Genomic DNA, 22,192 nt, shown 5'->3' on the forward strand with positions numbered 1-22,192 from the left:
ACGAGGTAAACGCGGACAGCTGCAGGCATAGAATAGGTACACGAGGGGGGCATGCTCTAGTCACATCGTTAACTAGCCAATCATTGGAATTCGCTGGTTGTTTACTGTATAGCTGGCCGCTTTTGGCTCAGTGCCAGGTGCCATCTTGACCGTGCTCAAGGCTGGGGGTCCCGGAAACCCCGACAGATCCCCCTTCTTTATTATTAAACTAAGGCTCGGGACCGTGTCTGTCTTAGGCTGAGTGGTCAGCATATGTCCTTACCCGTCATCAGAGTCTGCAGAGCATGCTGCAGCTCCTGTCTTAGGTCGGTACACAGCCACCTCCTTCATTACCCGTCTTTGACTACCGGTCCAGCATCAAGAGCCATACTAATGGGGGGCTGTCGGCCTTTAGGGCGGTCATGGCCTGATGAAAGATAATTTGATCTCTCTATTGGCTAGCTCGTAGATGCATGCCAAAACGAATGAAGAGAAGGAGGCCAAGGCAGAGGAGTACCACTATAGCTCCTAAGCCTGCCCGCTGTTTGACAAATCTATAAACAGAAGAAAAACCATATAGCCATATTAAATACAGAAACAATATGAGAAATGTGTTAGTTAGAAGTGAAAAATATGGCCAGGCTAACAATGGCCCATAGGTTCTGGGTTTGCCTTTCCGTCTGAGTTTTTGTTATTGGAGGAAGGCTCAGGCTCGCCATTGCGAGGAGGAGCAGCATCACTTGCATGCTGCTTTCCCTCAACAGTAACCAATTTGCACTCGTTAGCCCAACGTGTTTCCCTTCTGCGCCTTGGGCAAAGTCCTGGGGCATAAGGTGTAACAGATTTTACTATAGTTATCTTTTATCTTTTGTTAGGGCATTATCTCCTTGCTGCTGATTTTGTGCATCTATTGAAGCGTATTGGCCTTCTTCTATTAACATCTCAACATTTCTATTGGGAAACCTTGCCATTATGTTTCTGCAAGAAGTTTCAACAGCTGTTTCTTGCCACTGAGCTCTCCAATTAGACATTGTCCTCCAGATAACACTGCTCTGCATACCTGTCTCCAATAGTCTTAACTGCCTCTTTAAAGTTTTTCTAATGGTTGATGGTATTTCCATTTGCTCCTCAAATACGGGCAGGTTCTACAAATTTTGAAGCTCTTTTTATTAGGCTTAGGTTTCTCCTACCTTTTCCCCTTGTTCTTAAGTTTTCACTACCACTTGGTTATTCCTTTTGGGGGTTCTTTGTGTTAGACTTAGTTCCCTTTTTTCCCTTGTTCTTAGATTTTTTGAGCAATTATTTTCTAGGTCACCACCACTCAATTTTTCCTCACTTTATTCTCTTTAAGAGTTCTTTTCTGTTGCTATTAGATCCTGTTCATGAAGATCCCCCTTGTGGCACACTGAGCAGCTTTTCTTCTATAAACCCTGGGCTTATTTCTACTAGGGTTTGAACATATGATCATACAGTGGTTTCCTTATTTTCTAGTCCTTCCCCAGTGTTGTAGGGTATTCAAAAAGCCCTCATCCAAAAACCAAGGGGAAACTCTTTCCACAGTATCGAGAAATACTTTAGCTGTTTTTTCCTTTAATGGCGTCTCATGGTTTTTTAATAGCTCCCTGAGGGGTTGCTGCATTCTGAATAATGGCGTCTCATGGTTTTTTAATAGCTCCCTGAGGGGTTGCTGCATTCTGAATTTAGACGTTTCAGACCCCATTGTTACTAATTTGAATAGCTTTAGTTATGGCAGTTACAATAACAAACAGTGGCCTAGCTGCCAGGAGCAACGAGATTACTGAAAGGAAAACTATCTATCAAGTGTGCATTAGAATTTTTATAGCGGCTTTTCACGTACTACCTATACCCTAATTGGACCGCTTCAAGCGTGTTTCTACTTTCACTTTAATTGAACCGTGTTCCACGCGTCAGGACCGATGATGGCGTATCCCGATACCTTTTAACTGGACCGCATTCCGCGTGTCCCCAGGACCGCTGATGGCGTATCCTGATACCCTTTAACTTTTTTATAACCGGTTTAACTTGTTAAAATTTTTTAAGATATCTTATTTTTCATCTTCCCGGGTTTTGGCACCAGTTATCGCGTTCCCTCTGCCCGCAGAGAGAGACACGACAAACATCTGAAGCTTTGGAAGTTTATTGCGTACAGTCTTCCTTTCTTTCCTTCTTATCTATCCCTTTCTCTCGCTCTCTTTCCCTCTCCTGCACTTTACTCTTCTCCCGCTCGGCTCTCGCCTGCTCCGGCCGCTTCGTTTCTCCTGCTTCTACCCCTACTCTCACCTCTTCTCTCAGCTTCTTCCCTCAGCTTCTGCCCTCAGCTTCTGCTCTCAGCTTCTGCTCCTACTCCCAGCTTCTTCTTCCCCCCAGCTTCCACGCCCTCCCAGCTTCAGCTTCTGCCAGCTTCTTCTTACTCCCAGCTTCCGCGCATGTCGGGGTTTCCGGGACCCCCAGCCTTTGGACATGGTCAAGATGGCGCCTGACGCTGAGCCAAAAGCGGCCAGCTATACAGTAAACAACCAGCGAATTCCAATGATTGGCTAGTTAACGATGTGACTAGAGCATGCCCCCCTCGTGTACCTATCCTAGGCTTGCAGCTGTCCGCGTTTACCTCGTGTACTCTCCCCTGATTGGTTGAAGTGTATATAAGCCTGGTGGGTGGGAGAGTAGGGGGGCTGAAGAAGAGGCAGAAGCAGAAGAAGTGGCGGAGGTGGAGGCTGAAGCTGAGCTGGAAGCCGGGAGTGCGCGGAAGCTGGAAGAAGCTGGGAGAAGGGAAGCTGGGAGTGCGGGGAAGCTAGGAGTAAGAGAAGTGTAGGAGAGGGACTGTGCACAATAAACTTCCAAAGCTTCAGACATTTGTCGTGTCTCTCTCTGCGGGCAGAGGGAACGCGATAACTGGTGCCGAAACCCGGGACATGAAGGAAAGATGAAGGCCTTATAAAAGAAAACGAGGTAAGATATTTGAAAAAAATTTTTTTTGTATACAAGTTAAACCGGTTATAAAAAAGTTAAAGGGTGTCAGGATGCGCCATTGACGGTCCTGGGGACACGCGGAATGCGGTCCGGTTGAAAGGTATCGGGATTCTGACGCGTAGAACGCGGGTTGAAAGGTATCGGGACGCGCCATCAGCGGTCCTGACGCGTAGAACGCGGGTTAAAAGGTAACGGGATCCTGACGCGTAGAACGCGGGTATCGGGATACGCCATCAGCGGTCCTGACGCGTGGAACGCGGTCTAATTAAAGTGAAAGTAGAAACACGTTTGAAGCGGTCCAATTAGGTAGTACGTGAAAAGCCGCTATAAAAATTCTAATGCGCACTTGATAGTTTTCCTTTCAGTAATCTCGTTGCTCCTGGCAGCTAGGCCACTGTTTGTTATTGTAATTACCATAACTAAAGCTATTCAAATTAGTAACAATGGGGTCTGAAACGTCTAAATTCAGAATGCAGCAACCCCTCAGGGAACTATTAAAAAACCATGAGACGCCATTAAAGGAAAAAACAGCTAAAGTATTTCTTGATACTATGGAAAGGTTTCCCCTTGAGGGCTTTTTGAATACCCTACAGTAGAAACACTGGGGAAGGACTAGAAAATAAGGAAACCACTGTATGATTATATGTTCAAACCCTAGTAGAATAAGCCCAGAGTTTATAGAAGAAAAGCTGCTCAGTGTGCCACAAGGGGGATCTTCATGAACAGGATCTAATAGCAACAGAAAAGAACTCTTAAAGAGAATGAAGTGAGGAAAAATTGAGTGGTGGTGACCTAGAAAATAATTCCTCAAAAAATCTAAGAACAAGGGAAAAAAGGGAACTAAGTCTAACATAAAGAACCCCCGGAAGGAATAACCAAGTGGTAGTGAAAACTTAGGAACAAGGGGAAAAGGTAGGAGAAACCTAAGCCTAATAAAAAGAGCTTCAAAATTTGTAGAACCTGCCCGTATTTGAGGAGCAAATGGAAATACCATCAACCATTAGAAAAACTTAAAGAGGCAGTTAAGACTATTTGGAAACAGGTATGCAGAGCAGTGTTATCTGGAGGACAATGTCTAATTGAGAAGCTCAGTAGCAAGAAATAGCTGTTGAAACTGCTTGCAGAAATATAGTGGCAAGGTTTCCCGATAGAAATGTTAATAGGAGAAGGCCAATACGCTTCAATAGATGCACAAAATCAGCAGCAAGGAGATAATGCCCTAACAAAAGATAAGAGATAACTATAGTAAAATCTGTTACACCTTATGACCCAGGGCTATGTCCAAGATGCAGAAGAGGAAGTCATTGGAATAGTGCCTGTCAGCCTATTAGAGATAGGGAGGATAATTTCCTAGGGTTGAATCCTGAACTTCAAAAAAATGGGAGACAGGGCGCTCCCCGGGGCCCGCAACAAATATACGGGGTAATTCAACAAGTTCCCCGACGGTGGTATCCTCCCACAGAGAAGGGGAGCGCAGAGCCACCTCAGGAAGTGCCGGATTGGACATCTGTGCCACCTCCAGACTCATACTAACCCCAGATATGGGGGTGCAGATGATTGATACTGATTGGCATGAAAAAATCCCACAGAACAGTGTAGGACTATTACTAGGTAGAGGTTCCTCAACACTAAAAGGACTTATAGTACACCCAGGGGTTATTGATCCTGATTTCACTGGACAAATAAAAGCCTTGGTCTCTTCACCAAAAGGAATTACGGTCATCTCTCCAGGGGATCGCATTGCACAAATGCTTATATTGCCCAGTCGACATTCTTTGTGGCCCAGTGAAAATACAAATAAAAGACAAGGAGGTTTTGGATCAACAGGAACCACTTTAATAAACCTTACTATGGATATGGGACAGAGGCCCCTCCTAAAATTAAAAGTGGGAAATATGGAATTTACAGGTTTATTAGATACGGGAGCAGACAAAAGTATTATCAGCGCAATGGTCTGGCCAAAGCACTGGCCATTGATCACAGCGGCTCAGAGCTTGAGAGGCTTAGGAGTAGCAGAAAGCCCCAATCAAAGTGCTTCCTCGTTGTCGTGGAAAGATACAGAGGGACACACAGGAATATTTCAGCCATATGTCTGTAATGTTCCTATTAGCCTATGGGGACGAGATGTCCTGCAGCAAATGGATATGAAACTCACCACTGATCAGACTTACCAAGGGACTCCTGTAAGAAATATGTTACAAAATATGAACTATGATGATAAAAAAGGATTAGGAAGACATAGTCAAGGATCTACCCAACCACGCCTTTACTTCCACCAAAAAATGATTCTCATGGATTGGGTTTTTCCTAGGGGCCACTGATAAACCATCAATCCCTATAATATGGAAAGATGATAAGCCTCACTGGATTCCACAGTGGCCCCTAACAAAAGAGAAGCTAGAGGCAGCTCATAAGTTAGTACAAGAGCAGGTACAAGCAGGTCATTTACAACATTCTACTTCTCCTTGGAATACTCCAATATTCTTAACAAAGAAAAAATCAGGAAAATGGAGGTTATTACATGATTTAAGAGCCATAAACGAACAAATGTACCCTATGGGACCCATCCAATGTGGACTCCCTCTTGTCACTGCACTACCAAAAAATTGGCCTACTATTATTCTGGATTTAAAAGATTGCTTTTTCTCTATACCCTTACACAAAAATGATTGTTGGAGATTTGCTTTTACTTTGCCCTCTCTTAATCACACTCAGCCTGACCAGAGATTTGAATGGACCATGTTGCCTCAAGGTATGGCTAACAGTCCTACTATATGTCAAATATACGTAGATAAAGCGTTAACAACTACTAGACAAAAGTTTAAGAGATTGTTGATTTATCATTATATGGATGACATACTTATTTGCCATCCAGAAAAAGAAGTTTTGTTAGAAGCATTACAATTTATAACTCAAGCATTAGAAAAGAGAGGACTAACGATAGCCCCTGAAAAATTACAATTAGAGGAGATCCAAGAATATCTGGGTACAAAGCTCACTGCTACTACAGTCAGACCAACAAAGTTGACCATCAGGACAGATCAATTGAATACCTTGAACGATTTTCAGAAACTCTTAGGTGACATTAACTGGATCAGATCCTATTTAAAATTATCCACAGGGGAATTAAAACCTTTATTTGATATATTAAAAGGTAATCCTGACTTGAATTCCCCTAGGAAACTTACTCCCGAAGCACGGATATCCTTACAGCTAGTAGAGAATAGACTTCAGCAGTGTTACGTTGATCGTTGTGATCCTACTCAACCATTAAGTTTAATCATAATCTCAGAGAAACATACCCCTTTTGGCATAGTTTGGCAGGGAGGACCTCTGCAAAGTATAAATCTCCCTAGCTCTCCGGCTAAAACATTGCAATCATATCCCCAAGCTATTGCTCAGGTAATATTCAAGGGAATAGAATCTTGCATTACTGTTTTTGGAATCCATCCGTCTATTATTATAACTCCTTATTCCACTCAGCAAATTAAATGGCTAATTAATAATGATGATGATTGGTCAGTATTATATTGTTCCACTTCAGCTCAGTTCGATAACCATTATCCCCAACATCCCTGGATTCAATTCTGTAAAAATACTCCCATAGTTTTTCCAAAAGTGACTCGTGTCCAGCCTCTTAAAGACTGTGTAACCATTTTTACTGATGGCTCCAAAAATGGAGTAGGTGCAGTACTTATCAGTAAACAACTTCACACCATAATAGTTCCACCCAACTCCGCACAGGTTACTGAACTTGCAGTTGTAATATTAGCCTTTAAATTAGCATATAATCAGCCATTCAATCTTCTATCCGATAGCTTATATATCGTTAACGCTTTACAGGTTCTTGAAACGGTACCCCATATTTCTTCCATGTCCACGGTAGCTTCTTATTTTACTACGCTACAAAACCTTATCCTACAGCGTAAACATCTATTCTATGTAGGACATATTAGAGCTCATTCTAATTTACCAGGACCTTTGGTCAATGCTAATGACTTGGTAGATATGGCCACCAAATCAATTTTTGTTTTTTCCATAGAGGAACAAGCAAAACTCTTTCATGAAAAATTTCATGTAAATTCCACTACTTTGAGCAGAAAATTTCCTATATCTAAATGTATGGCTCGACAAATAGAAAAAAATTGTCAACATTGTGCTCCTTTAATCCCAGTACAATCCTTGGAGTTAACCCCAGGGGACTGCTGCCTGGTCATATTTGGCAGATGGATGTAACCCATATTTCTGAATTTGGTATTGTTAAGTATGTACATGTGTCAGTAGACACTGCTTCAGGGGTCATTATGGCTTCTGCTCATTCTGGAGAAAAGGTAAAAGATGTCATTCAACACTGCCTACAAGCATTTGCTGGCTGGGGCATACCTAAAGTTATTAAAACAGATAATGGTTCTGCTTATACTTCCAAAAGCTTCCGGTTGTTTTTACAAACATTTAACATCCAATTAGTCACTGGCATCCCCTATAATCCTCAGGGACAGGGCATTGTGGAAAGAGCACATCTTACTTTAAAAAATTGTTTAAATAAACAAAAAGGGGGAATAGGAGCCTCCTACAAGTCTCCTAAAGATAAACTTAATTTAGTTCTTTTCATTCTAAATTTCTTAACTCTGGATAGGGACGGTCATTCTGCAGCTGATCGACATTATAATCCCCATAATACTCCTCAAGTATGGGCAAAATGGAAAGATATCCTGACAGATTGTTGGAAAGGACCGGATCCAGTCCTTCGTTGGGTCCGAGGGTCTGTTTGTATTTTCCCACAGGATCAACAGACTCCAGTCTGGATTCCAGAAAGGCTAATCAGAGTTTTACAGCATGCAAGTGATGCTGCTCCTCCTCACAATGGCGAGTCTGAGCCTTCCTTCAATAACAAAAACTTAGACGGAAAGGCAAACCCGGAACCTATGGGCCATTGTTAGCCTGGCCATATTTTTCACTTCTAACTAACACATTTTTTATCCTTCCTTTTCTTGTTTTTCACCAATTCCTCTACAAGTCTGTCAATTCTACTGATGATTTTTCAGGTCGTGCTGTTTTTGGTGACAAGGATATCTCCAGTCTTTCTTTGCTTTAACAGGAGGAATTTTTGCACTTTGCCGTTGGAATCATACTACAAATCAGATCCAGAGTAGAGCAACTCGTTCTGCTGACCCTAGCTGTAATATTGCTTCTCCTCCCACGTCAGCTTGTGTATTTCCTCCCTTTTTATGTTTCTACCAACTAACATTTCTAATAACACCTCTTAACTGTTCACTAACCGTGTGCTATCTTTCACAATACTGGAATGGTTCTTTTGTGCAATTTGCACATTTCTATCTTCCTACCAGTCCTAGTTTCTATTGCAGATATAGAATTGCCAGTGCAATTGTCGAGAAGCAGGAGAGGCTTTGACATTGCAACAGCCGTGATCACTGCCATCACAGTCCTTGCAGTAGCAGCATTGACACAACCATAATAACGATTATTTGGCCGAGAATGCAGCTGCAGCCTTACAGACCATGGAGACTCTATCAGAGAGTGGACTAATTGTGGGAACAAGTGGATACCTTGCAAGAACTTTTGGGACTCACTATAAGAACAAGTGGATACCTTGCAAGAACTTTTGGGACTGGGATGCGTTTATTCCCTGAGAGCTGTTTTGTGTTGCCCGTATTGTAACACTACTGGGATGTATATTGTTTCTGTATTTAATATGGCTATATGGTTTTTCTTCTGTTTATAGATTTGTCAAACAGCGGGCAGGCTTAGGAGCTATGGTGGTACTCCTCTGCCTTGGCCTCCTTCTCTTCATTCGTTTTGGCATGCATCTACGAGCTAGCCAATAGAGAGATCAAATTATCTTTCATCAGGCCATGACCGCCCTAAAGGCCGACAGCCCCCCATTAGTATGGCTCTTGATGCTAGACCGGTAGTCAAAGACGGGTAATGAAGGAGGTGGCTGTGTACCAACCTAAGACAGGAGCTGCAGCATGCTCTGCAGACTCTGATGACGGGTAAGGACATATGCTGACCACTCAGCCTAAGACAGACACGGTCCCGAGCCTTAGTTTAATAGTAAAGAAGGGGGATATGTCGGGGTTTCCGGGACCCCCAGCCTTTGGACATGGTCAAGATGGCGCCTGACGCTGAGCCAAAAGCGGCCAGCTATACAGTAAACAACCAGCGAATTCCAATGATTGGCTAGTTAACGATGTGATTAGAGCATGCCCCCCTCGTGTACCTATCCTGTGCCTGCAGCTGTCCGCGTTTACCTCGTGTACTCTCCCCTGATTGGTTGAAGTGTATATAAGCCTGGTGGGTGGGAGAGTAGGGGGGCTGAAGAAGAGGCAGAAGCGGAAGAAGCGGCGGAGGTGGAGGCTGAAGCTGAGCTGGAAGCCGGGAGTGCGCGGAAGCTGGAAGAAGCTGGGAGAAGGGAAGCTGGGAGTGCGGGGAAGCTAGGAGTAAGAGAAGTGTAGAAGAGGGACTATGCACAATAAACTTCCAAAGCTTCAGACATTTGTCGTGTCTCTCTCTGCGGGCAGAGGGGATGCGATACGCGCACTCCCAGCTTCAGCTTCTGTCTCTTACTCCCCCACCCACCAAGCTTATATACACTTCAACCAATCAGGGGAGAGCACACGAGGTAAACGTGCGGACAGCTGCAGGCATAGAATAGGTACACGAGGGGGGCATGCTCTAATCACATCGTTAACTAGCCAATCATTGGAATTTGCTGGTTGTTCACTGTATAGCTGGCCGCTTTTGGCTCAGCGTCAGGCGCCATCTTGACCGTGCCCAAGGCTGGGGGTCCCGGAAACCCCGACACCCAGCCCTCTGGTAAGACGTCTCCACCTTCCACACTTGATTTGGAGGGTCACTGGAGCACTCTGGAGAGGATCTGAAGAAGCCAGCCCGCGCTGAGGCTCGCGCTGAGGCTGGCGCTGAGGTTGGCGCTGAGGTTGGCGCTGAGGCTCGGCTGCGAGAGGCTTCTCCCCAGCGCAGCAATGCCAGGAACCAGCAGGCGTCCACTGAAAAATGCCGATAATGCCTGGCTAAATATCAACACCAGAGCAACACACCTGCCTGGCCAGCCCCCTTCGCGTGGGGTCCTGGCTGACGGAGCCCCCGTGGGGCCCCCAGTGACCTCCCAGCCAAGCGCACCACGCACTTCCCAGTGACTTCCCCACACTCTCCGTGGCTTAGGGAGAAGAAGGCTCTGTCCCTGTAGAAGCTCGGGCAGTGGGTGCCCTGGTGCCTGCTCTCCTGCCCCTGGTGAGGCCTCAGCCATTGGACCAGAGGTGCCCACCTTTCAGTGTGAATCCGTGAAACTCCGGCAAGGCGCTGACCGAGAGGAAGCCAGCTGCTGTTTATGTCCAGTTCATAATAAAGGCTTTTTAGTGGGACTACGTGGTCTGCCACTTGAGAAACATAAATGAGTGCTACTGAAGACCGTGTGAGGGGTCCCCATGCCACTTGTGGGCGGTAGTGGAGATGCAGATGCCCTGGAGGCAGCAGGGCAAAGAGGCCGGGTCAAGGGGTGGTGGCCCTCGATTTAGGACATGGGTGGGGATGCCGAGGACCTTCCTGCGTGGCTGCAGGCGCTGGAGGCCGGGGCAGTGACTCGTAGCTCCAGGTCTCACTCCCTGGTTCCTCCTGGCGTGTGGTCACCTCCCCCCCGTGGGTCAGTTGCAGCACTGTGCAGACCCCTTTGGTCAGCCTGTCGCAGACCCAGGGTGGAACCTGCTCTCCTCTCTGCCGTGTATGACTCGATCTGCCAGGTAGGCTGAGGTGAAGAGGCTGGCGAGCGAGGCCCCCAGGGACGTCCACAGGGTTGCTTGCTGGTCTGCACGCAGCATGGAGACACAGCGTGCCGCACACGCCCCAGCCAACTGGACTCACCTGTTTGGGCACTCAGCCATGCGGGGTTCCCTGGCCTCCCTGGCAGCCACGGGTCCTCCTGTGACCAAGCTCTGCCACTCCCAGGTCCTCCCTGGACACCTGCCCAGGAGCCCCCATGCTCAGGTGTGTGCTGCCTGACTGCTCAGTGCTCTGGCTGTGGCTGAGCCCCCAACTCGAGGGTCCCTCTGCCCTGCTCAGGTGGACTGGTTTGGACTGGGCGAGGCACGGGCTTTTACTGGGCTGACCTCATGGAGCCTTGTGCAGACTTGGCTGCCGCCCCTAACAACAGAGAAGCGTGCTCTGCGGGCAGCAGGAGTGGGTGGCGTGTGCACTCCTGGGGCAGGACCTTGGCCACATCAGCTGATTCTAAGAACAGAGAAGTGTGCTCTGTGGGGAGCAGGAGTGGGTGGCGTGTGCACTCCTGGGGCAGGACCTTGGCCACATCAGCTGATTCTAACAACAGAGAAGTGTGCTCTGCGGGCAGCAGGAGTGGGTGGCGTGTGTACTCCTGGGGCAGGACCTTGGCCACATCAGCTGATTCTAAGAACAGAGAAGCGTGCTCTGCGGGCAGCAGGAGTGGGTGGCGTGTGTACTCCTGGGGCAGGACCTTGGCCACATCAGCTGATTCTAACAACAGAGAAGTGTGCTCTGCAGGGAGCAGGAGTGGGTGGCGTGTGCACTCCTGGGGGCAGGACCTTGGCCACATCAGCTGATTCTAACAACAGAGAAGTGTGCTCTGCGGGCAGCAGGAGTGGGTGGCGTGTGCACTCCTGGGGCAGGACCTTGGCCACATCAGCTGATTCTAACAACAGAGAAGCGTGCTCTGCGGGCAGCAGGAGTGGGTGGCGTGTGCACTCCTGGGGCAGGACCTTGGCCACATCAGCTGATTCTAACAACAGAGAAGCGTGCTCTGCGGGCAGCAGGAGTGGGTGGAGTGTGCACTCCTGGGGAAGGACCTTGGTCACATCAGCTGATTCTAAGAACAGAGAAGTGTGCTCTGCGGGCAGCAGGAGTGGGTGGCGTGTGCACTCCTGGGGCAGGACCTTGGCCACATCAGCTGATTCTAAGAACAGAGAAGTGTGCTCTGCGGGCAGCAGGAGTGGGTGGCGTGTGCACTCCTGGGACAGGACCTTGGCCACATCAGCTGATTCTAAGAACAGAGAAGTGTGCTCTGCGGGCAGCAGGAGTGGGTGGCGTGTGCACTCCTGGGGCAGGACCTTGGCCACATCAGCTGATTCTAACAACAGAGAAGTGTGCTCTGCGGGCAGCAGGAGTGGGTGGCGTGTGCACTCCTGGGGCAGGACCTTGGCCACATCAGCTGATTCTAAGAACAGAGAAGCGTGCTCTGCGGGCAGCAGGAGTGGGTGGCGTGTGTACTCCTGGGGCAGGACCTTGGCCACATCAGCTGATTCTAACAACAGAGAAGTGTGCTCTGCGGGCAGCAGGAGTGGGTGGCGTGTGCACTCCTGGGGCAGGACCTTGGCCACATCAGCTGATTCTAACAACAGAGAAGTGTGCTCTGCGGGCAGCAGGAGTGGGTGGCGTGTGCACTCCTGGGGCAGGACCTTGGCCACATCAGCTGATTCTAAGAACAGAGAAGCGTGCTCTGCGGGCAGCAGGAGTGGGTGGCGTGTGCACTCCTGGGGCAGGACCTTGGCCACATCAGCTGATTCTAACAACAGAGAAGCGTGCTCTGCGGGCAGCAGGAGTGGGTGGCGTGTGCACTCCTGGGGCAGGACCTTGGTCACATCAGCTGATTCTAACAACAGAGAAGCGTGCTCTGCGGGCAGCAGGAGTGAGTGGCATGTGTACTCCTGGGGCAGGACCTTGGCCACATCAGCTGATTCTAAGAACAGAGAAGCGTGCTCTGCGGGCAGCAGGAGTGGGTGGCGTGTGTACTCCTGGGGCAGGACCTTGGCCACATCAGCTGATTCTAACAACAGAGAAGTGTGCTCTGCAGGGAGCAGGAGTGGGTGGCGTGTGCACTCCTGGGGGCAGGACCTTGGCCACATCAGCTGATTCTAACAACAGAGAAGTGTGCTCTGCGGGCAGCAGGAGTGGGTGGCGTGTGCACTCCTGGGGCAGGACCTTGGCCACATCAGCTGATTCTAACAACAGAGAAGTGTGCTCTGCGGGCAGCAGGAGTGGGTGGCGTGTGCACTCCTGGGGCAGGACCTTGGCCACATCAGCTGATTCTAACAACAGAGAAGCGTGCTCTGCGGGCAGCAGGAGTGAGTGGCATGTGTACTCCTGGGGCAGGACCTTGGCCACATCAGCTGATTCTAAGAACAGAGAAGCGTGCTCTGCGGGCAGCAGGAGTGGGTGGCGTGTGTACTCCTGGGGCAGGACCTTGGCCACATCAGCTGATTCTAACAACAGAGAAGTGTGCTCTGCAGGGAGCAGGAGTGGGTGGCGTGTGCACTCCTGGGGGCAGGACCTTGGCCACATCAGCTGATTCTAACAACAGAGAAGTGTGCTCTGCGGGCAGCAGGAGTGGGTGGCGTGTGCACTCCTGGGGCAGGACCTTGGCCACATCAGCTGATTCTAACAACAGAGAAGCGTGCTCTGCGGGCAGCAGGAGTGAGTGGCATGTGTACTCCTGGGGCAGGACCTTGGCCACATCAGCTGATTCTAAGAACAGAGAAGCGTGCTCTGCGGGCAGCAGGAGTGGGTGGCGTGTGTACTCCTGGGGCAGGACCTTGGCCACATCAGCTGATTCTAACAACAGAGAAGTGTGCTCTGCAGGGAGCAGGAGTGGGTGGCGTGTGCACTCCTGGGGGCAGGACCTTGGCCACATCAGCTGATTCTAACAACAGAGAAGTGTGCTCTGCAGGGAGCAGGAGTGGGTGGCGTGTGCACTCCTGGGGCAGGACCTTGGCCACATCAGCTGATTCTAACAACAGAGAAGCGTGCTCTGCGGGCAGCAGGAGTGGGTGGCGTGTGCACTCCTGGGGCAGGACCTTGGCCACATCAGCTGATTCTAACAACAGAGAAGCGTGCTCTGTGGGCAGCAGGAGTGAGTGGCGTGTGCACTCCCGGGGGCAGGACCTTGGCCACATCAGCTGATTTTACTTTTTCTTGTGTTTCTCATTTTTATTAATTTTCTTCTCCTTTCAGAATAGTTATTCCTTTAGCCTTAGACCCTTATATTAAAGTTTTTATTTCACCCTTTGTGCCTCAGTAGTAGCTTTTAAAATAGCTCTTTTCCATTCTGAGGGTGTACTTGGCCATGTTATGCATGCATTGCTGCTTATTGCCCCTTTGAGGACGTGCACCTTTACTTTAGGGCCATTCTTGCTGGGCTTGGCTTTGCCTTTCTTGCTGGGGCGTTTACTTCACCTCAGGTCATGTCTGTGGGTCTCACTTGGCTCTCCCCTTCTCTCCTCTCCTTCCCTGGGGTCTCCCCACTGTCTGCTCTGTGAACTCGGGAGCCTCGTTTGAGCTTCCTCTTGCCTGGTCAGGAGAGTCCTGGTTTTCCTAGTGCACACCGTGAAGAGTGTCTGTCTGGAGATTCGGTTTTCCCAGAGGAGCTCCCAGCATCCACTGCAGGAATTCTCTGCCTGGCATGTTCCAGGAATGGCTTCCGGGAGGGCCTGGGGTGGGTGGACTGACGTAACGACCTCTGAACAGCTTGTGCACACTGCTATGTGCCAGGTACCCAGCTAGAACCTGAAGATAAAATTGCCAAGCTCCGAATCCTAGAAACTCAGAAATAATTCTGCAATTAAAACTTGTGATTTGGGTGCTAGAAATTAAAATAAAAAGTATGCTCAGAGGGACCTGCTTCAGATGGGCAGCTGGGCAGTTGGGCAAGACCCTGAGGATCGAGGAGTGAGCAGAGGATGAGGTGAGAAGCTGCTGGGTGTAGGGAGAGGAAGCTGGGAAGACTCCCGGGAGCATGGCCTGGCGGTTGGAGCTCTAGACCTGCTGGATCTACCGCAAAGCTGCAAGGTTGGCGCAGGCCTGGTGCCGGCTGGCTGGGCTCACTGAGGCCGTGGGCTGGGACTCTGCTGATGGGGCTTTAGGGCTGGAGAGGGTGACCCTGGAGGACACCAGGAGCTCAGGGACCACCCCCGGGGCTCTCTGGCTGTCCTGTGTTTGGGGAGCATCTCCTGATGGGGCAGGGTCCCCCCAGGGGCCAGCGAGCGCTCTGGCGTGTGGAGCCTCCATGCTTCAGCTAAGGGGCCGGCTCCCTCACGGGCAGGGCTGATCTTGAGACCAAGGGAGGAGGAGCCCGGCTCTCCACAGAGGTGCCTGGGCCGCAGGGGCCACCAGCCCGTACACAATGGGTACAATGTCTTCAGGTTGGGAGGCCACTGCGGAGCCTGGAAGGAGAGCTCTGGGCGGGCTTCAGCGTTCTCCCTGCTGAACCGCCCACCCGCTGGGGTGGGCAGGTGAGGGGGCTGCTGCAAGGGCGCGTGACGTGCGCAGCCTCGGACGCCAGGACTCCGCCCTGCGGCTCTGGCGGAAGCTTCACGTGTGCGTGCGCCGTGAGTCCAGCATAACAGTCACGTGTGAGGTCAGTTTTTAAATTCAGCATGTGGCTACTCGGGGGAGTAGGGGCAGGGAGGGCGGGGCAGGCTGCCCCCGGCCACCAGGTTCAGGAGATGAGTGAGCTCCGGTGCTGCTGCCCTGAGCGACCAGATGGCAGAGACACAGAGGAGGAGCTCGGCAAGCTCACCACACCTCCAGCGTCCTCGGCGGCCGTCCTGTCCAAGTGGACTTAAACAGCCTGCCCCGCATCAAGCCGCCCCTTCCCCTTAGCAAGTGCAGTTCCCATGTTCTCGCAGATTGGGTACAAGAGACTCTGTACCCAAAACAAAACAAAAATCGTAAGAAGGATTTTACTCTTCCTTAGAGCAGTCCTGAGACGTTCTGATCTTCGTGTCCCGTTTCCAGATGTGGGGAAGCTATACGAGGGGCAGTGCCTACGGTGAGTTGGTGGCAGATTGTTTGGGGGCCGAGTCACAGGGAGCAGAGCAAGGTAGCGGCATCACGTTTCTGAGAGACTCCCCGGTGGCGGGAGGGAAGCTGGCTTCGGAGGGGCTGGGGTCTGCGACACCCAGGGTCCCCTCAGCTCTGTGGCCTCAGCAGACCACATGCAGCAGGTCTTGCTCCTGGATGCTGAGGCCAGGCTTTCAGATCGGAGGGCGGTCAGGGCGCCTCTGGCGGACAGGACGCTTGGTCATACAGAGAGCCGGATGCCACAGCCCCGCTAGCACACGGCTCTCTCTTCTCCACGGGTTCCTTCCACTTCAAGTGAAGGAGAATCGTCCTCAGGAGACCAGCCGCTGAGACAGAGCTGAATGTCTCCGGGAGCGGCGCAGCCGTTGGTAGGGGCCGGGCCCAGCTGTGCAGAGGGACAAGTCCAGGTACCGCCTGCGTGTGTGTCAGCAGGTTTCAGGGCGAGTGAGGTGTTTCCGTGGCACACGTAAGTGATCTATGCTGGACGGCCCGAGTGCCCGGCCCACCTCCCCAACACGCCTGGCTCAGCGCCCAGGGTCCGTCCCAGGGAGGACGGAGCGTTTCCTACCTGTTTCCTGCCCCACCTCGCCCTGCGCTCTGCACACCTGCACCGGAAGGCAGGCTGGACTGAACTCCAGACCCGTCTCCTCCGTGCCAGGCTCCCTGCCGGCGTGACGAGGCAACACCCCAGACCCAGGAGTGCAAGGCTGTGTCTGCTGGCTTTCCCACGATGGCCCTTCATCCCGTGCCCTTTCCCAGTGCTGCTGCTGCCCCCAGTACGCACCAGAACCCTGTGTCTTCCCCAGCCTCCCCTCCTGCCCCAAGGCAGAGGCTTTAGAAGACTTCCCTGAAGCGGAATTGCTGGGGTGGCAGGTGACTCTCTGTCCCACCTGAAGCCATGCAGCCAAGCCCCTGTCCAGATGTTAGAAATCGGGACACCCCAGGACCCAACGCGGCCTCGGGAGCGCAGAGCTGCAGCTCAAAGCAAGGCAGGTGGCCTAGGGGAAAGAGCCCCATGCACGACCTGCTGGAGGGGTGATTGACAGGATGGGAGGCGGTGTCCCCAGCCACCGTGCACCCACGTCTTCCGTTCGCCAGGAGCCAGGAGGTCTGCACAGGCAGACAGCTTGGCAAGCCAGCCACGGGGCGCAGAGTCTCCTTGGGCAGGTCCATCTCCATGCTGCCCCCTCCTCCCCTGTGACGCCAGGAAAGCGGATCTGCTAGGCTCACTGTGGAGACAGGTAGGTAGGTGTAAGTCGCGTCCTCCGAGGGGAGCTTGGCAGCCTGTGAGTGTCCTCTCAGGTCGCCGGCAGCTCTGGCTCTGCCGACTTGGGGTTCACATACTCTGACGCCGACGGCAAACACTCGGGTTCCTCCTGGCAACTCACCTTGAGCACAAGGAAACTGAGGATGCTGTCTTCGTTTGCTATTTTGTCATGTGTGTGGTCCTGGGGATTGAACCCGGGTGCTTTACCATGGTGCCCCATCCCCAGCCCTTTCTCACGTTTTATTTTGAGACAGGGTCTCACTAAGTTTCTTAGAGCCTTGTTAAGTTGCTGAGGCTGGCCTCAAACTTGTGATTCTCCTGCCTCAGCCTCCCCAGTTGGTGGGATTACAGGCAGGTGCCACTGTTGCCAGCTTATGCAGGGACACGGACTTCCAAGGACACAAAATCATTTCCCAGGGTGGGTGAGTGGGCCCGTGATGTTCTCAGGGCAGGTTCCCCCCCTCGCTGTTCGCCTCTGATCCCTAGGTGGCTGCGCACAGTGAGGACTGGTGTCCTCTCCCACACACGCAGCACGAGCAGGTGCTGGCAAGGGCTCTTCTTCTTTTTCCTGTTTTATTCTGACAGGGTTCTTGACAGTGAAACACACGGCTCTCTGATTCCATATTCCGGGGCTGGGCTGGTCTCAGCTAGTAGAGTGCTTGCCTGGCATGCACAGAGCTCTGGGCTCAACACCCCACACCACCAAGGAAGAACGAGCAGAGTCAACGGCCATCAGACAGTAACTCAGGATATGACTCTTGTACCTAGCTTGAGGCTGGACGCGGCGTGCATCCGGGAGATGCTGACGGACGACCTGAAATAATGTGCCACTAGAGGCGAACAACAGTGTTCCGTGCACTCTGTCTCTGTGTCTCTCTACCTATCAATCTCTACCTCTATCTATCTATCTATCTATCTATCTCCACCTCTACCTCTATCTATCTATCTCCATCTCTATCTGTACATCTATCTATCTATCATCTCTATCTATCTCCATCTCTACCTCTATTTATCATCTCTATCTATCTCCACCTCTACCTCTATCTATCTATCTCCATCTCTATCTCTACATCTATCTATCTATCATCTCCATCTCTATCTATCTATCTCCATCTCTATCTCTACATCTATCAATCTATCTATTCCATCTCTATCTGTACATCTATCTATCTATCATCTCTATCTATCTCCACCTCTACCTCTATCTATCTATCTCCATCTCTATCTGTACATCTATCTATCTATCTATTCCATCTCTATCTGTACATCTATCTATCATCTCTATCTATCTCCACCTCTACCTCTATCTATCTATCTCCATCTCTATCTGTACATCTATCTATCATCTCTATCTCCATCTCTACCTCTATCTATTTATCATCTCTATTTATCTTCACCTCTACCTCTATCTATCTCCATCTCTATCTCTACATCTATCTATCTATCTGTCTATCTATCATCTCCATCTCTATCTATCTATCTCCATCTCTATCTCTACATCTATCTATCTATCTGTCTATCTCCATCTCTACCTCTATCTATCTATCTCTCTATCTCCATCTCTATCTGTACATCTATCTATCATCTCTATCTCCACCTCTACCTCTATCTATCTATCTCCATCTCTATCTCTACATCTATCTATCTATCTATCTATCTATCATCTCCATCTCTATCTATCTATCTCCATCTCTATCTCTACATCTATCTATCTATTCCATCTCTATCTGTACATCTATCTATCTATCTCCATCTCTATCTGTACATCTATCTATCTATCATCTCTATCTATCTCCACCTCTACCTCTATCTATCTATCTCCATCTCTATCTGTACATCTATCTATCATCTCTATCTCCATCTCTACCTCTATCTATTTATCATCTCTATTTATCTTCACCTCTACCTCTATCTATCTCCATCTCTATCTCTACATCTATCTATCTGTCTATCTATCATCTCCATCTCTATCTATCTCCATCTCTATCTCTACATCTATCTATCTATCTATCTATCTATCTCCATCTCTATCTGTACATCTATCTATCTATCTCCATCTCTATCTGCACATCTATCTATCAATCATCTCTATCTATCTCCACCTCTACCTCTATCTATCTATCTCCATCTCTATCTCTACATCTATCTATCTATCTCCATCTCTATGTATCTATCTATCTCCATCTCTACCTCTATCTATCTCCATCTCTATCTCTATCTATCTATCTCCATCTCTATCTCTATCTATCTATCTATCTCCGCCTCTACCTCTATCTATCTGTCTCCATCTCTATCTGTACATCTATCTATCTATCAATCATCTCTATCTATCTCCACCTCTACCTCTATCTATCTCCATCTCTATCTCTACATCTATCTATCTATCTAGCATCTCTATCTCTATCTATCTATCTATCTATCTCCCTCTCTATGTATCTATCTATCTCCATCTCTACCTCTATCTATCTCCATCTCTATCTTTATCTATCTATCTATCTATCTATCTCCATCTCTATCTCTATCTATCTATCTCCATCTCTACCTCTATCTATCTATCTCCATCTCTATCTGTACATCTATCATCTCTATCTATCTATCTCCACCTCTACCTCTATCTATCTCCATCTCTATCTGTACATCTATCTATCTATCATCTCTATCTCCACCTCTACCTCTATCTATCTCCATCTCTATCTCTACATCTATCTATCAATCTATCATCTCCATCTCTATCTCTATCATCTATCTATCTATCTATCTCCATCTCTACCTCTATCTATCTCCATCTCTATCTCTATCTATCTATCTATCTATCTCCATCTCTACCTCTATCTATCTCCATCTATCTCCATCTCTATCTCTATCTATCTATCTCCATCTCTATCTCTATCTCCATCTCTATCTCTATCTATCTATCTCCATCTCCATCTCTATCTATCTATCTATCTATCTCCATCTCCCTATCTATCTATCTCTATCTTTCTATCTCCATCTCCATCTCTGCCTCTATCTATCTATCATCTCTGTCTCCATCTATCTCCTTATCTCTCTCTACCTACCTACCTACATCGCTATCATGACCTCAAAATGTGCTTTGTAGAGTAAGGGGAACTGTGCTTGAGGTGCCGCTGGTGGGAGCTGTCCCGACCCGCGGGACATCAACACGGGACCGCAAACCTGAGAGAGAAGGAATGAAGGGACAAGAGACGCAGGGAGAGGCAGCAAGACAGGAATTCTGATCAAGCTGCAAATTTTTATTGTTCACACAGGGGTATTTATACTGAGGGAAGGAGGGGTGTGACAAGGTGCAGGCTGGTTGGCTGTGTTCTTCTGCTGGGTTCCTGATAGGGTGCAAATTCGCGCCGGCCGGGAGGTGAGGTTCGCGCCGCCGGGAAGGTGAAGTTTGCGCCGGCGGGAAGGGAGGGGCGCTGCTGCTTATTGTAAAGATCAGAATGTTCTCAGAATAAGAACTTCTTGGTCCCTGACAGGGAGCGAGCGCTCCCTGGGAACTAAATAGGTCTCTTCCATGTCCCCGGATAGCAACAGAATGAAGCGGGTGCAGAGATGCCCTTTCTGTTTGGTTGATGTGTGTTGACTTTACATTTTGTCTTGGGCATCTGACCTCAGGCCCTGCGGGATGGTCACTGTGTCTGTCCACTGCGGAGCACTATGCCCAGTGTGGTTTGTGAGCAGCCCAGGAAAGTCCCTTGTGCCTCAGCCTCTAAGCCTGCTCTCAGTGCACGATGGCGTGGAGCCCGCGTCCCTTCCATGGCACGGCCAGGCTTTCCGGGCGGCGTGCGGGGTGCTCCCTGGAGCGCGTCTTGCGTTTCTGTGAACCTGATTGCTGCCCGTGTCACAGTGGTCACCACATCTGTGCAGGGAGACAGGCCGCGGTCGACACGCACAGTGCCTTAACAGAAAGCTCTTGGAGCGTGTGACAGACATGAATAGCATAAAGATAAATGAGTCGTTAGATCTTCGTGCTTTGTGCTAGCCAGGCACAAATAAGTACAGAGCTCACCCGCCCGCGTTCTCTAGAGACCCTTGTCTTTGGAGCTAAGTCTGGAAGGACTCCTGCCGATGCCCAGGTGGGTCCAGCCAGCGGAGAGCACAGTGAGTGCTGCGGGACTGGCAGTGGAGCCTCCTGGAGGTTGGGGACAGGAAGTGGCTCCGCGTGTCCGGGGCTCAGGCTGGCGGGACACGAGCACCCGTGAGCCTGCGAAGGCCTTGTGAGCTGGTGCTGCGCCCCACGCGCACGGAGCCCCTCCCTGGCCCGCGTTGGTCCCTCCACGGGGTGCGAATCGCCACACCAGGAGCCCTGCGGCAGGACGGCCTGCCTGCGCCCCACAGCCCGCCAGCGGCGCTCCTGGGGGCTGTGATGTGTCCAGGAACACAACGGAGACGCAGAGAGCCGGGCGTGACGGAGCCTGCTCTCTTACCAGGGCCTCCACCACGCTGGCCACGTCCCTGCAGGCAGCAAGGAACCAGGGCTGCCTGCGCGGGAGGCCCACACCCGGCTCTGCGGGTCCTGGTGCCAGGACTCCAGTTACAGGCCATCCTGACAAACGGCACGGGAGAGGAACTCTGGGAACTCAGCCCAGAGAGCCAACCTGGGGGTTTAGGGAAGACGTGGCCAGCCAGTTTGAACCCTGAGGGGAGCGAGAGGACTCTGCAGAGCGGACGCAGGCCCTGGGGGGCGACCCTCCGCTGCGGTTGTTTCTAGAGGCTGGAGAAGAGCCGTGGTGGGTTTGTCTGTGAGTCTGCCGATGTCCGGCCTCGGGGTCTGCTAGGGGCAGTGGCTGGGGCCCCCACCCAGGTGCTGCAGAACTGCCCCGGGGCAGGTTCACGTGCTTGGCACGTCCACAGGGGCTCAGCCGTGCACGTGTAGGCGGGGCTGGCAGCGCGGTGCGCAGGAGTGTGCCGGGTGGGAGGAGCCAGGTCTGCACCCGAGAGGAGTCTCCTCCCCTTTCCTTGGAGTTCTTAGACATGGCAGCCTGGCGCTCAGCATCCCCTGCCGGGGCTGGAAGGCCTGCTTGGTCTCCTTGTTCCGTCCTGTGGAACCCGATTTTGGTCTCTTCTGTTAATGGGTCC

Source organism: Sciurus carolinensis, unplaced genomic scaffold (genome assembly GCF_902686445.1).
Source record: "Sciurus carolinensis unplaced genomic scaffold, mSciCar1.2, whole genome shotgun sequence".
In the NCBI taxonomy this organism is placed as follows: domain Eukaryota; kingdom Metazoa; phylum Chordata; class Mammalia; order Rodentia; family Sciuridae; genus Sciurus; species Sciurus carolinensis.